Below are 12,569 nucleotides of genomic sequence, written 5' to 3'. Positions count from 1 at the left end.
TCTTCAGTTCTTGGGTCCCTTCCTGCCATCCAAATGAAAGAGTCTCCCTGTTCAGTTTTCGCTATATATTCACGTCACAGTTCTGTAGGGAATTGGGAGTCATTCCTACTTCTTGGAGAAAGTGCAGAACAAGTAAAATATCCTCGTCTAATACCCTAATATCGTTAGTCTTTTCTTCACTCAGGGCATTTTTCCCAGGGGCTGGTGATACACACTGACTGTGAAGGACGATTTGTATTTGGCACTTGGTAGAATTTCTCAGAAAAAAACCCAAAGACCTTCAAAGAGCACCCTTTTTCTTTTAATCTAACAGAAAGTCTACTGACAAGGCGTTTGTTTGTCATATTTATCTAGGCCATAAAAAAGATCTTGAAAGATATATCACAAACAGTAAGCCTTTGTTCTTAGACTGGCCAGATAAAGGCCAACTGCTATTGTGAAAATTTGTATTGCTGCTGTTATCTGATTAGATCAAATCTACTTACTGAAGCAAAAATAAAGCTCCAAGTTTTTGCCCAGGCTCTAAGCCATCATAATATATGCATTTGTGCTCATAAAAAGCTGTACAGTGTAAACACACTTTTCTTTGTGGGGCCCCTCTAGTCAATTACAATCTAAAAAAAGAAACAATTTCATTCATCGGATGATGAATGAATGTTCCCCTTCCCACCTCCTCAGCCTCTCCCTTAAGTTGCTAGGGTGCTTAACTCAAATACAGCATTTTCCAACTTAAAATCAGGAAGCACGTTATAAGGCAAGTGAGTACTGTAACAATTCCTATCATTGTTTGGGAAAACCTAAGATGATAAGGTATTTAATGACCTGACAGAGCAGAAGGACCATAAAAAACAGCCACTGGTTTGGGTAATCATAAGCTACCTATGGGATGTAATGACCTAGTTCCTGTTCATCATGTAGATTTATTTGTTTGTATTTATTTGTTTTTATATCCCCTCAGATTATATGACGAGATGTGGACACACACAGACTGTGATTCCTCTATTATTATATTATAACAGTTCTTTAAAAGAAAGCAGTCTCCAGAAGGATGGGAAAATAAACTTGAAAGTATAGACTAAAACATGCTCTGGGCTGTTTCTCTGGGGGACAGGAGTAAACTGGATAGGCACAGGGAGGGAGCTGTAGCCCCAGACTCCAGCCCCTGGCCCCAGCTCGGTTGTTTTTAGCTGCTAGCACTGTTTCAAGTGTCTCCCTCCTGAGCAGAGCCAGCCTGCTCTTTTCTCTGCCTGAGCAGCCAGCTAGGCTAGTTGTTCCAGTGAAGCACCCCAGTGCTGGGCACTGGTCCATCTGCCAGCCCTGGGAAGCCCAGGCTCCTCTGCCCCTGTGTCTGACGGGATGATGAAGGCAGAGAAGAGGAGGACCAACAAGGTTTCTTATGCTCTTCTAGGTCCTAAGGAAATGAATTTCTCGAGGCTTCAGTGAGGACAGTGACGATTCCTGGTTTTTTTTTTTTCAACTCGGTGCTACAGTTGTTTCCCAGCAGAGACACTCGTTCAAAGCTGCACAAACCACCCGTGGGCGGTCACAGTCACCACTCAGGTATGCTTGCCTCACACCCTGAATCCATGTTGACTTTCTTTTTCTTTGAAAATTGTCATGTGATAACTGCCTGCTCTAGACTAGAAGCTACTCCAGGGAAGTAGCATTTCCTTCCTGTTGTTTCCCTTCCCTCTTAGCTACCACTTTGGACTGTGTTTTTCACAAAGTGGATTTAGCCCAGGGACAAAATGTTCTTTTTTGTGCTTGCAGGATAATTAGAAGCAGCCAGGATTAAAACTCTCACCTGAAAAGATCAAAGTGATAACAGGAAAGGACTCTCAAGAATGACAGCTGAGTTTTTAACTCACAGGAGGCCAGCTTTCACACATGGGACAGAAATTCCTGAGGAAGCAGGAGGAAGTGGAGAAGCAGCATTCAGACTGTAACTCCTAGGGTCACAAGCAGAGCTCTGTAGAGCCTTAGTGCAAACCTAACTTTTTTATACAGCTCATCAGCACTGTCATGCTTGTGAAATAGTGGTCAGGCATAAAACAGCGGTAATGGTTCAGTGGCTGAAGTCAGCAAAGATGACTAAATAGCTAGCCGGAGGGGAAATAGCATGGTTGCCACACCTGCACTCCTGGGACCCAATCTGGGCACATTATTTATTAAGGAACTATTAAAAGAGTGTGGAGACAGGTGCCTAAATATGTGGAGCCAAATGGAACAACTGATAACAGAGAGGTTTGCTTTTGCAAGTATGTTTTTCGCACATACGTTTTAAAAAAGCAATCAAAAGATAACAAGCTGCAAACGTCCAGTGACAAAAGGACGATAAATACAGTACAAAAGAGAGACAGACAGCCAATCTGCCTAGCATTTAAGTGAAGTTAGAAACCGGCGCCACTCTTTCCTGGAATGGAGGCGTTGAAAGGATACCTTCTATTTCTTTGAAATAGGCTTTAGATCAGAATACATTTGAGTTAGCTCTTAACTTGCCAGAGGAGAAAAATGTGAAAATTGCATTCACAAGTACAGCTGACATAATTTTGTACTGTAGAACCTCTTGTGCAAAGGAGACCTAACATGTGAAGAAGGTAGAAAAGTAGCTAGTAGCCTTTATGAAATGGTTCCGGTGTGAGGCTGTTGGTGAGTTAGCTATTTCACGGACTCACAGTATGGTAGTAGAGTCCTAGGGCTCATCTGCATATATATCCCAGGTCAAGTGCTTATCTACTGATTATCCTTATACAAGATGGTCCCAACCCAACCAAGAAGAATAGCTGTCACACAGGATAACCTGCATGAAAGGCATTTAGAGTGGAAGCCGGAGACCGAATTATACACTCCATGACGTGTATGTAGAAAGATATGCACCTGATTTCTGAATCCATAAAAGACCTGCAGTCTGACACCTAGGGACTGCCAAAAAAGAAATCCCCATGCAGGTTATATTTTAAATTCCATCCCTATCCAGCTCTTTCTGGAGAGAAAGCTAGCAATGTCTTCATTTAGCACATTAGTCTATCATGTAAAACAGCTACACTCAATTCTGTTTTCTGCACAATGCAATACCAAACCCTTTTATCTCACAAATAGCCATTAACTGTGGAAGCATTGGTTATTTTGGACTGGAGGCACTCCCCTCCTCTTCTGTTACAGCTCTTCCAACTGAGTGAATAACATTCGAGATTCACTAAATCAAAGACATGTTTCAGCCTAAGGAGGGCTTGGGGGATGCTTTGTATGGGGGCCAAGGGAGGGGAGGGAGGAGATCTGCTCTGGGCAGTTTCCATATTCTGACTACACACATGTTCAACCCAGAAACCATCCTTAGAGAACAGCTTGGAGGCCCTTCTTGCCCTCCCCTCTAGTTCCTGCCTCTTACCATCTCAATCAACTTCTAGAAGTTCTTGCACAACGACACAGCTTCAAAAGGGAAGCTGAAGAGTGCCAAAAAGAGCCTGTCGCCAATTAGGAGGAAGACATACGTCTCATTTGCCCTCAGGCAGAGGATGGAATTGCATGAACTATCCCATGACCTGGGTGAACGCTCCTAGCCATAAGCCACTGAATTAAAGGTGTACAGTAACAGTTCACCGCTCCATTTTAAAACAAAGCGTTTTGGCCTGGGTCTGAGCTAGAAGCATGCCTACATCAAAACACCCGTGCAATGTAGCTAGATTAGATGCTGACTAATCGGCCCGGTCAGACTCGGGCATTGCTGCCTATCTGCAAAAGCAAAATGTTTCACGCTCGAATACTGAAGTGAGGGGTGGGGAACCCCGCTGACATCCAGCAACCTGGACTATTCCAAGATTAGGTGCAGGTGAGGCTGTGCCTCATGAAGTCCTACCTCGGATGCCTTTGTGCCTTTTAGGAACTTTATACCCCACATATCTATTTTTTCCCGTAAAATGAGTGTAACAATCCTTGTCTGCCTTGGGGACAAAAAAAAAAAAAAAAAAGAACGCTAAATAACATACCGCTTTGAAAAATGCGAAGTGCAACCCGGGTGCCAAAAAATTCTCCTACGGGTGGATAACGCGTCTTACTTCTTAGCGGCTCAAAGAGGAAAGGCAGAGGGTGGAAAGGGAAGGAGAACCACGACACTTGGACAACTGTGGGCTGCGAAGGATCTGTATAAGGCTGCCGCTCCGTTCTCGCCTGCTGCTCTGTCCCCCGGCACCCGCACCCCCGGCTCCCCGGCCCAGCCCGCTGTCCCGGCGACGCCCCTCGGGACACCGGGGAACCCCCGAGCCGGAGGCCGGCAGCCGCCTCACGCCGCCCCGCCGCCCGCGCTCACCTCCGCCTGCCCGGCCCGGCCCAGCCCGCGCCACCGCCCCTGCCTGCGGCGTGCGGGGCTGAGGCCACCCCGCCCCCGGGGCGGAGCGGCCGTTAACGGAAACCCGGACGGCCCCAACGGCAGCGGCGGACAGGGCCGCCCCTGCCGGCGGCCGCGCAGCAGAAACAGGCACACCCCAGAGAGCAGCACGGCGGGGCGTGGGTGGTGTACCCCGCTGTTTGTCACCCTGCTCGCTTTTCCCCCCGTACGCAGCAGCCGGCTGAAGTGAGAAAGCGTTTTCATAAAACTCAGCCTGTAGGAAATGGTTGAGGGGTTGAGCGGTGTCAGGCAGGCTGCCGGCCCCGCGCCGCAGCCGGGGATTCCTTGCTTTCCAGTTGAAGGAGCCCGCCTCAAAGAGGCCAGCTTGCACAGCGACCGAAAACAACGCGCAATGGTAAATAAAAAGGCCAGCGCCACACGGAGGTGGGGTGCTGCAGGGGTGAAGAACGGAGGAAAACAGTGATTATGTGGATATGGAATGGAAAAAAAAAAATCTAAAGGAAGAAAAATAGAGACAATAATGATGAAACACTGGCAGGTAAATTCCCCAGCAGGATGGAAATCCTCCCTGGCTTTCTAAGACCAGCTGCTAGACACCAAGAAGGGGTCAGGCAAGGGGAAACCAGGCTGAGGGGGTGCAGCTGGGGTGCAGGAGCCAGCTTTTACAGGCTTTGCTCAATGTAAGCATTTTAATCTGTAGGAGATGATCACACTGACTCATCAGTCTAAGCAATGTAAAAATTTGTGTTTGCTGGCTGCTTGGTGCTTGAGCTGTTTCTTCTGGTCTTTTGCAGGTGGAAATAGCTGGCTCATGTCTGTCTCTACCTCCAGTTTGGCTGACCCTCTGATAATAATCTGACCCCTTATCTGACCCCTTAACCTGACCCAAGCTAACCGTAAGCAGCTGATCCGCTACTCACATTCTTATCCTATTTCTAATGGTCATTATATTCCATTTTCTACACTAACTTATACTAAGTAGAATACTTAGGCTTACTAAAGAAGTTAAGATTGAATGATAGATCTGTAGCTGAAGTGATTTATTTGCCTATTACTGTCATTCTTAAAGAGGACTCCAGGAATGAAAAGGGTTGGTAAAAGAGAAGACAGGGTAATTTTTATTTTAAGAAATTATAGTAATTTAAATTTTCATTTTGCATTTAAATACTATTTCTGGAAATTGATGCTGTTTGAAAAAGTGGCCACTTCTGAGCTAACTCTTGAGCACAATGCTACCTGGCCATATCCGCAGCAGTGAGCTGGGGATTTAGTAACATTGCATGGGAGACATAGGTTCCTAAAGCATTGGATCTACAATATACATCATGTTAACCAAAGCACGACCTAATCTGGACAGTTGGAAATGCAGAACTGAGGGTCATGTCTTAAGATCCACCTATTAAATAAAATGAGACTCCACTCTGTTGGGGTTGCACAACTCTCAACCTCTTTTGGAATTAAATGCCTAAGGCAGCTCTTGCTCGCAGCTCCCAGCAAATTGTAGACCCTTCTCCTATCCCTCCACTCAAGGGTCAGATCGCTCCTTCCAGAGCCTTTCTCTTCCTAATAGGATCTGAACTCTGCTTCTGTCCCTGATGTCCCCTGACGTCCCACCAGACCATGAGGATATCTAGATAGGAAATCCGCACTCTTTGCAGCTTAAGCTGTTCTGCTTTGTATGGAATTGGTTGGGCCAGAGATGACACCAAAGTGCCTGTCTTCATGCTAATCTGAATTATGTACCTTTAATTACTGATACTTAATGTTGCTCCTGTATTAAGTACTTACAATTGATTGCATATATATGTATTTTAATGGTATTAATGCACCTCTCTGGTTGCCTGTGATATATTCTACTTATGTTAAATGGGGTGAGAGATTACAACGCACTCGGGCACTGAAACAATAGTTCTAAGGCCAGTGAAAACAGGACCTGTGTATCTGGAGAGGAGTAATTTTGCTAAATTTGGAATGCTGTGTTTAAACGAAACACAGAGAATTGGACAAAGCCAAATAAACCAGTTTAGGAAAAGTCCTACAGAATTCTGTCAGGTCACATGGGATATTAGAGAAGTATCTGGAAGCACTCATTGTTTTGTGCAAATTTACAGTGTGAGGAAATGGTTGTGATACTTATGCTCAAATATATAATACTTATTTTCTGTTTGGTCCTGCTTCTCTCTCTTACTTAGAATTGAATAGATGGAACTGGATACCTGAAGTTCTGAGTATTTTCAGGATTACTCTCAGCTGTAATTAATAGGAAAAGACAGTAAGTCTGTAGTAAGTCTCCTTTCTACAGAGCCTACCACCACAGCACCTCTTTCCAGTGGTGAGAGTAAGAACCAGCATCAGGATTTAGACATGTTCGCCCCAAGTTCACACATCTCAACGTGTGTCTAATACAGATACTTCACTTGTAATCCTGTTGTTGTAGCTTGTTGATGCAGGTGGGAAACATGTAGGTTTTTGTGGATCCTGTCAGCTTGGGCCTCTGACTGTTTGCCCACATACATAAAAGGCTGAGATATTTTATATTGAAGTTACTGAAGCAAGGCCTAGAACTCAGTGACAGTTTAGGTGCCAGCTAAGCCAGTTGCAGATTGTGAATAAAAACTTCGGCAGTGGCTGAAGCAGCAGGTAAGCAGGACTGCTGTCCTTTCATGGCTATAGTCTTTGAGCATCTTTTTGTTTAATGTGTAATGTACATTTCAGCATGGAAGCAAGGTATTCACTGCTGCTTGTTGTACAGTCAACTGCTGCTAACGAGTGGTCACAAATTTACAGAAGTGTTTTTTGCAAAAGCTGTTGCCAAATTATGGTTGAAAATCCAACCTGGAACTTTTTTTAGTTCGGTGCATTGACTTTGATTTATCACTGAACAATGCTCACACACTATTATTACAACTGCAGACTTGCTTCTGGATTAAATCTTTTTGATTCAGTTTTTAAAAACATCCAAGTTTAAAATGTATAAATCACAAGACTCTGTAAAAGATGCCAATAGATTCAGCTACTGTGCTTGTGTAACTCGGAGAGAAAAGAAACAGCTAAGTTGTCTGTTAATGCAGCCATATTTTCTGTAGCACTGTGCTGACATCTTTCAATGCCTTCTTGCACAGAGGAAGTAATATAACTCTAAATGATGCAGATGAGCATGTTGTATTTTGATGACAAAAGGCACACCTACACAACCATCTCATGTTCTGTCACTTGCAAGAAATGATGGAAACTAAAACAAAAGTTGTCTTTCTGCCAAGGTGTCTGTGTTAAGCAGAGACATGTTTCTTGCTCCTCCATTGTCTTATGCAAGTCACATACACATAGCGAGCTAGACACCTAGTAGGCGCCATAAGGGATTAGGAAAGAGGGAAAAAGAAAAGATGTCCTCTCCACTATACACATGAAAACACCAAAAATTAGGAATAAATACTTACAGCATTTTACTGTGTCCTAGATTTATGCAGCTTTTTGAAATTAAGCACTGAGATACCTAATTTTAAGCATATTACTAATTTCAAGAAAATACTGTATAGGAAGGTTCATTTATAAAAGGTCAGTAAATGCTTTAACAGATTCTGTAACAAACAGTCATTTGTCTCATATTTTGATAAAGACTGCAACAGGTAATAGGCTGTTTATTTCCATGTTTTATCACCAGCTATGATGTCTTCTACTGATGTGCTTGTAATATTTCCAGTGTATCCTACTCTGTTTTAAACATGCTAATAAAATACATTAATAATGTGCAATCTTTATAAGCCCCCTTAAAATGCAACTAGGATATAATCTTTATTGAAATAAGACCCAAACAGGTGCTCTCTCTTGTATTTAATGGAGTGGATTTAATACTGAAAAAATGTGCTTCCAGCCAAAGAACAGGCCCTTGTGTGTGCTGGTTGTGCAGATGACATTTGCCAGTTGTAATGAACTCAGACTATGAAATTCTAATAGCCACTGAAGGTTATCTATGGCGAATCACTAATACCTTCTAAATTAAGGTCTATAATTGCACTCTAGTGATTAATGCATTAAATTACTGATTTCTTACATGTAAGACACTTACCAAATGTGTATCTTATTGTACCTCTGGGCTCACCTATAATGTACAATAGTCAGGTGAAATACATGATCATTTCCCACAGGGTTCTTATAAAGCAGGCTTCCACCCACACAAGATCAACACTGTAATAAGGTCATTGTTTCTGGAAACACACATTTTCATATCTTGCATAGGTAATGACAATGAGTTCGTTTACCTTATGAGTCTCAGTTAGAATGATCATATTAAATACCAAGAATTATTTGATTTTTTCCCACCTGGATTTCACAACAAACATAGGAAAATCTGTGATCTTCTTAATAAACCTCCAGCTTTAAAAAAAAAAAAAACCAAAAAAAAACAGCCAGTGTGGGTTGTGTTGAGTGTTTGGGGAATTATTAAAGTGTTTTAGGAAGCTTTTATCAAAGCAGTGAACTCAACAGTTTGTCCACAGAATGGATAAAATAAGAAAAGATAAATTTCTACATGTACAAAGATAATTATTCTCCCTTTATGCATGTAGAAGGATCCAAAATGAGCCTCTGCAAGTGAATTTTTTCCTGGTTTAGGTAGCATCGATTTTGATCTGAATGTGCTTCTGAGCTTCATTCTTAGTGAGACTGAAGACTTTGGAGAGGCAGGTTTTTGCATTTATATGCCTTTATAGCCTTGGCTACCACTGAGTTCAATTACAAATACGACTGTGTTAATTTGAACAAAGAAGAGAAAAACAAGATCAGTAGAGTCTAACTGAGCAAAGTTTGACCAATTGATGAAAGTGCTCTATCAGTCTTGACATAAGAATAATTAAACATGCTACATTTTAGCTTAAAAATGCCGATATTTTCATTTTAACACGTTGAAACCAAAGTTCCATCTGTTGAAATTAGCGTGGTCAGACCTTGGCAAAAAGCTCAGAGCTGTGCTTACCCTGCTTTGGATTCTTAAAAATCAGGTAAAAATATGCAAAAGGGTAGTGTCTGAGGAACTGATTCAGCCTGCTCTGCTTCTCTCCAAGGTCTGAGTAGGTTGCAGGAGAAAAATTTACTCCCACACTTTAAATACTTATATATAAAATACAGCCCCGGATTGTCTGACCTCCACAGCTGTACAGGGCAAATCCCTATTTTGGGCCCTGCTGCCAGGCCAGCCAGCCAGAGCAGCAGCTTCCCCCTGAGGCCACGCAGAGTAGAAGGAGACCTTTGTTTAGGCAGTGCCTGCCAGCCAGGCAGCTGTTCCCCGTATTCTGCAAAGAACAGCTGACCGGAGCTGAAACCTGGTTTTATACTAACCTAAATACCTTTCAAACGTTTTGACTGTAGTAAAATGGCCTGTGACAGCTTTCATGTTATTGAATTGTCCGGCATTTGTATGTGAGTGTACATAACGCACGCAGTCATGCAAGCTCAGGTCTCTGCCCACAGAAACCCTGTGGGAATCACACAGCGCACAGAGTATCAGGTCAGACAGGAGAGAGCCCCAAGAAATAATTCCTGCAGTGTTAACAGAAAGGAAAGATGAAGGTAAAACAAAATCCACTGGTAACACCAAAAGAAATGTCCCGTGAAATTGAAAATTTTACATGCTGACAATATGCCAAGGTTCTGCGTGCAATTGGGATTTAAAAGTCAGCACCTCCACGACAGCCTCGTGACTCCTGTTGCACTCGAGACATCTGTCAGTTAACAACAGCGTATTCAGCTGGGATGGCTAGATTGCTCCATTCTGACCGCTTCTCCAAATGTGAAAATGACAGATGAATTGCAACATGTCATGTTGTGCCACTTAAAAACACAAAGGGTGAGGAGAGCATAAAAACAGCACATCACTTCTTGCACTCCCAGGAACATGATTCTTTTAAGGATCTCGAAAGTGGTTTATTAGCAAAGCATGTAATATCCTAGAGAAAAAGTCCTTAACATTTTTTTCACATGGAAGGCATGCAGGCATCAGAATAATAATCTGAAGTCTCGATGCTAGATCACATTTTTACCAAGAATCAGGAGGAAGTAATCTTCTACTCAGATTCAAGAAGAAGGACTGCTGGGTGGCCATGCGAGTTCCCAGGCTGGCTGCCAGCCCCTGTGCTGCTGCTGCGTCTGGCACCTACGCCCGGGGCAGGAGAGGCCCCAGAGCGGTGCAGATAGCGGGACCTGCCCACCACGGAGCTGTGCCGGAGGCCGTGCTTCCCAATGGTGCCCTGCCACCGCAGCCCTGTTGGGAGAGGTGACCTGCCACTCAGCGTCCTGCCCCACAGCAGGTAATGACGCCGACTGGGGTCTCACCTGCCCGGACAGAAAAACACAGCAGTTGTGTTGCATCTCATTCCCCCTGACTTGGTGCCTGGTTTAGCCAAGCTCCAGCCAGTGCTGCTTGTACTCCTGCTTTTATGCCGACAGCAGCTGCCGGCCAGCAGTAAGTGGAGAAAGTGCTTGGAGCGGGATATCACATCGCTTCTGGCTTCATCCACACCTGAGAGCCCAACCGTTCTGACATGAAATGTGTTTCACTTTTGTATAGCCTGTTCCTGTATTTTTCCTACCTGTTCTGACTTGACAGCAGTTTCCGCTCATTTTGTGCTATCAGCACAAGCCCTAAAACACTGCTCTTATCTACACCTGTTCCTGCCGTGGAAAGTGCTGCCTAAGGAAGAGGGAGATGCTGCAGAGGCTAAGCTTCTGTGAGTCACTGCCTGTGAAGCAACCATCACCTTACAAATCATGTTTGCCTGAAAACAGCGTGCTTGCCATTTTCAGTAACGCCACAGATTGCTGATATTTTTCATTTACTTTGTACATTTGAGAGAATTTTGTGTCTAGTCACCTTTGCTACTGGTTTTCCTGGCCAACACACCAGTATTTGTACTGACGGAGCTGTGTGGGTCAAGGCCCAGTACAGATGGGCTACAATAGCATAAACTTATGTCTTTTTTGCACTAGTATATATGGTGCAAATCCAGAAACAGCCTTGAGCAGTGAACAACTGTTGTTTTTAAGAGAGCAGAATCAATTCTCTATGACCATGCCAAGGAGTAAAGTAGTAGCTCAAGTAGAGCATTTCCCAGTTACGACAAATTTGTGCTTTTGAATTTTTTTGCATTTCCTACCTTCTTAGAATTGCATCGAAACAGTTGTGTTTTGCATCTACACATGTGAGTCCATCTACATTTGGAATTTAAAATCTATCACAGCCTGCTTGGCATCAGTTTCCCTGTAAGCTTTCAGCATGTACTTACTGCTCTCCACAGTCATTCTTCATTTCTTTCTCTGTGGCCCCACTAATTAAAGCCTTAGCTCATTTTCCTTTTAAGGTCCAAACTCTCTTCACTCTCTAGAAGAAAAAAATACTAATCAAATGTCAAAGGTCTTCAAACTGTTGTATTTCTGTTGCAGCCTGTGATGATTACACAGTACTTTCTCTGACCAGCAGCCTGGGGTGTATGCCTTTCTCGCTCAGTAAACAAATCTTTTCCACAGAGGTTAAATATGTAATTGCATGGCAGAGGCTGTTTCTTTCCAGCAAAAGCGCTTATGAACACATCTTGCATTAAGCTTTGAGATTTCAGTGCAATCATGGGCTAATATTTTTCTGGTTTACATGCTGGTTTTTCCTTCCAGGGTCCTAATTCTGAACATGAGATTTGGCTGCCCTGTTGTGAACTTCCTATTCTTCAAGTGCATGACTAATCTGAACAGAAAAATGAATGCACAGGGACAACACAACAACAAGGCTACTTCTAAGCTTGATTTTTTTGTTTAAGGTTTTTTTAATTTGTTTAGTTTTCAATGGCACTTGCTTTGGAGCTGATGTAAGTTGAAAATGCTACCTCATACAGCTGGGCCTGAAGAACATGCTGATACAAAGATTTGATAGTGTTGAATGCTGCTGATGCAAAAACCTAAGAGGACAAACCAAGGAAAAGAAACTACAAAGCACTGCCAGAGGGGGAGGCCCATTCTGCCACAGACTGTAAATATACCAGGTTCAGGGGGGCTGCAGTGCCCAGCATACCTGAGCAAGCAGAAGCGGCAACATAGGCAGCACCAGACAGCACAGGGGACAGAGCATTGCTCTCTCCCCATTGCATGCAAAGGCATTGGCCTCCCAGTTCTCGTGTCATCCACAGATGTGGCTACAGGATGTACAGATGTTGTGTGCTGCAAACACGGGTGCTCTCAGAGA

This window comes from Gymnogyps californianus, chromosome 3, assembly GCF_018139145.2.
Source record: "Gymnogyps californianus isolate 813 chromosome 3, ASM1813914v2, whole genome shotgun sequence".
NCBI classification, from domain to species: domain Eukaryota; kingdom Metazoa; phylum Chordata; class Aves; order Accipitriformes; family Cathartidae; genus Gymnogyps; species Gymnogyps californianus.
This window is presented reverse-complemented; position numbering follows the sequence as displayed.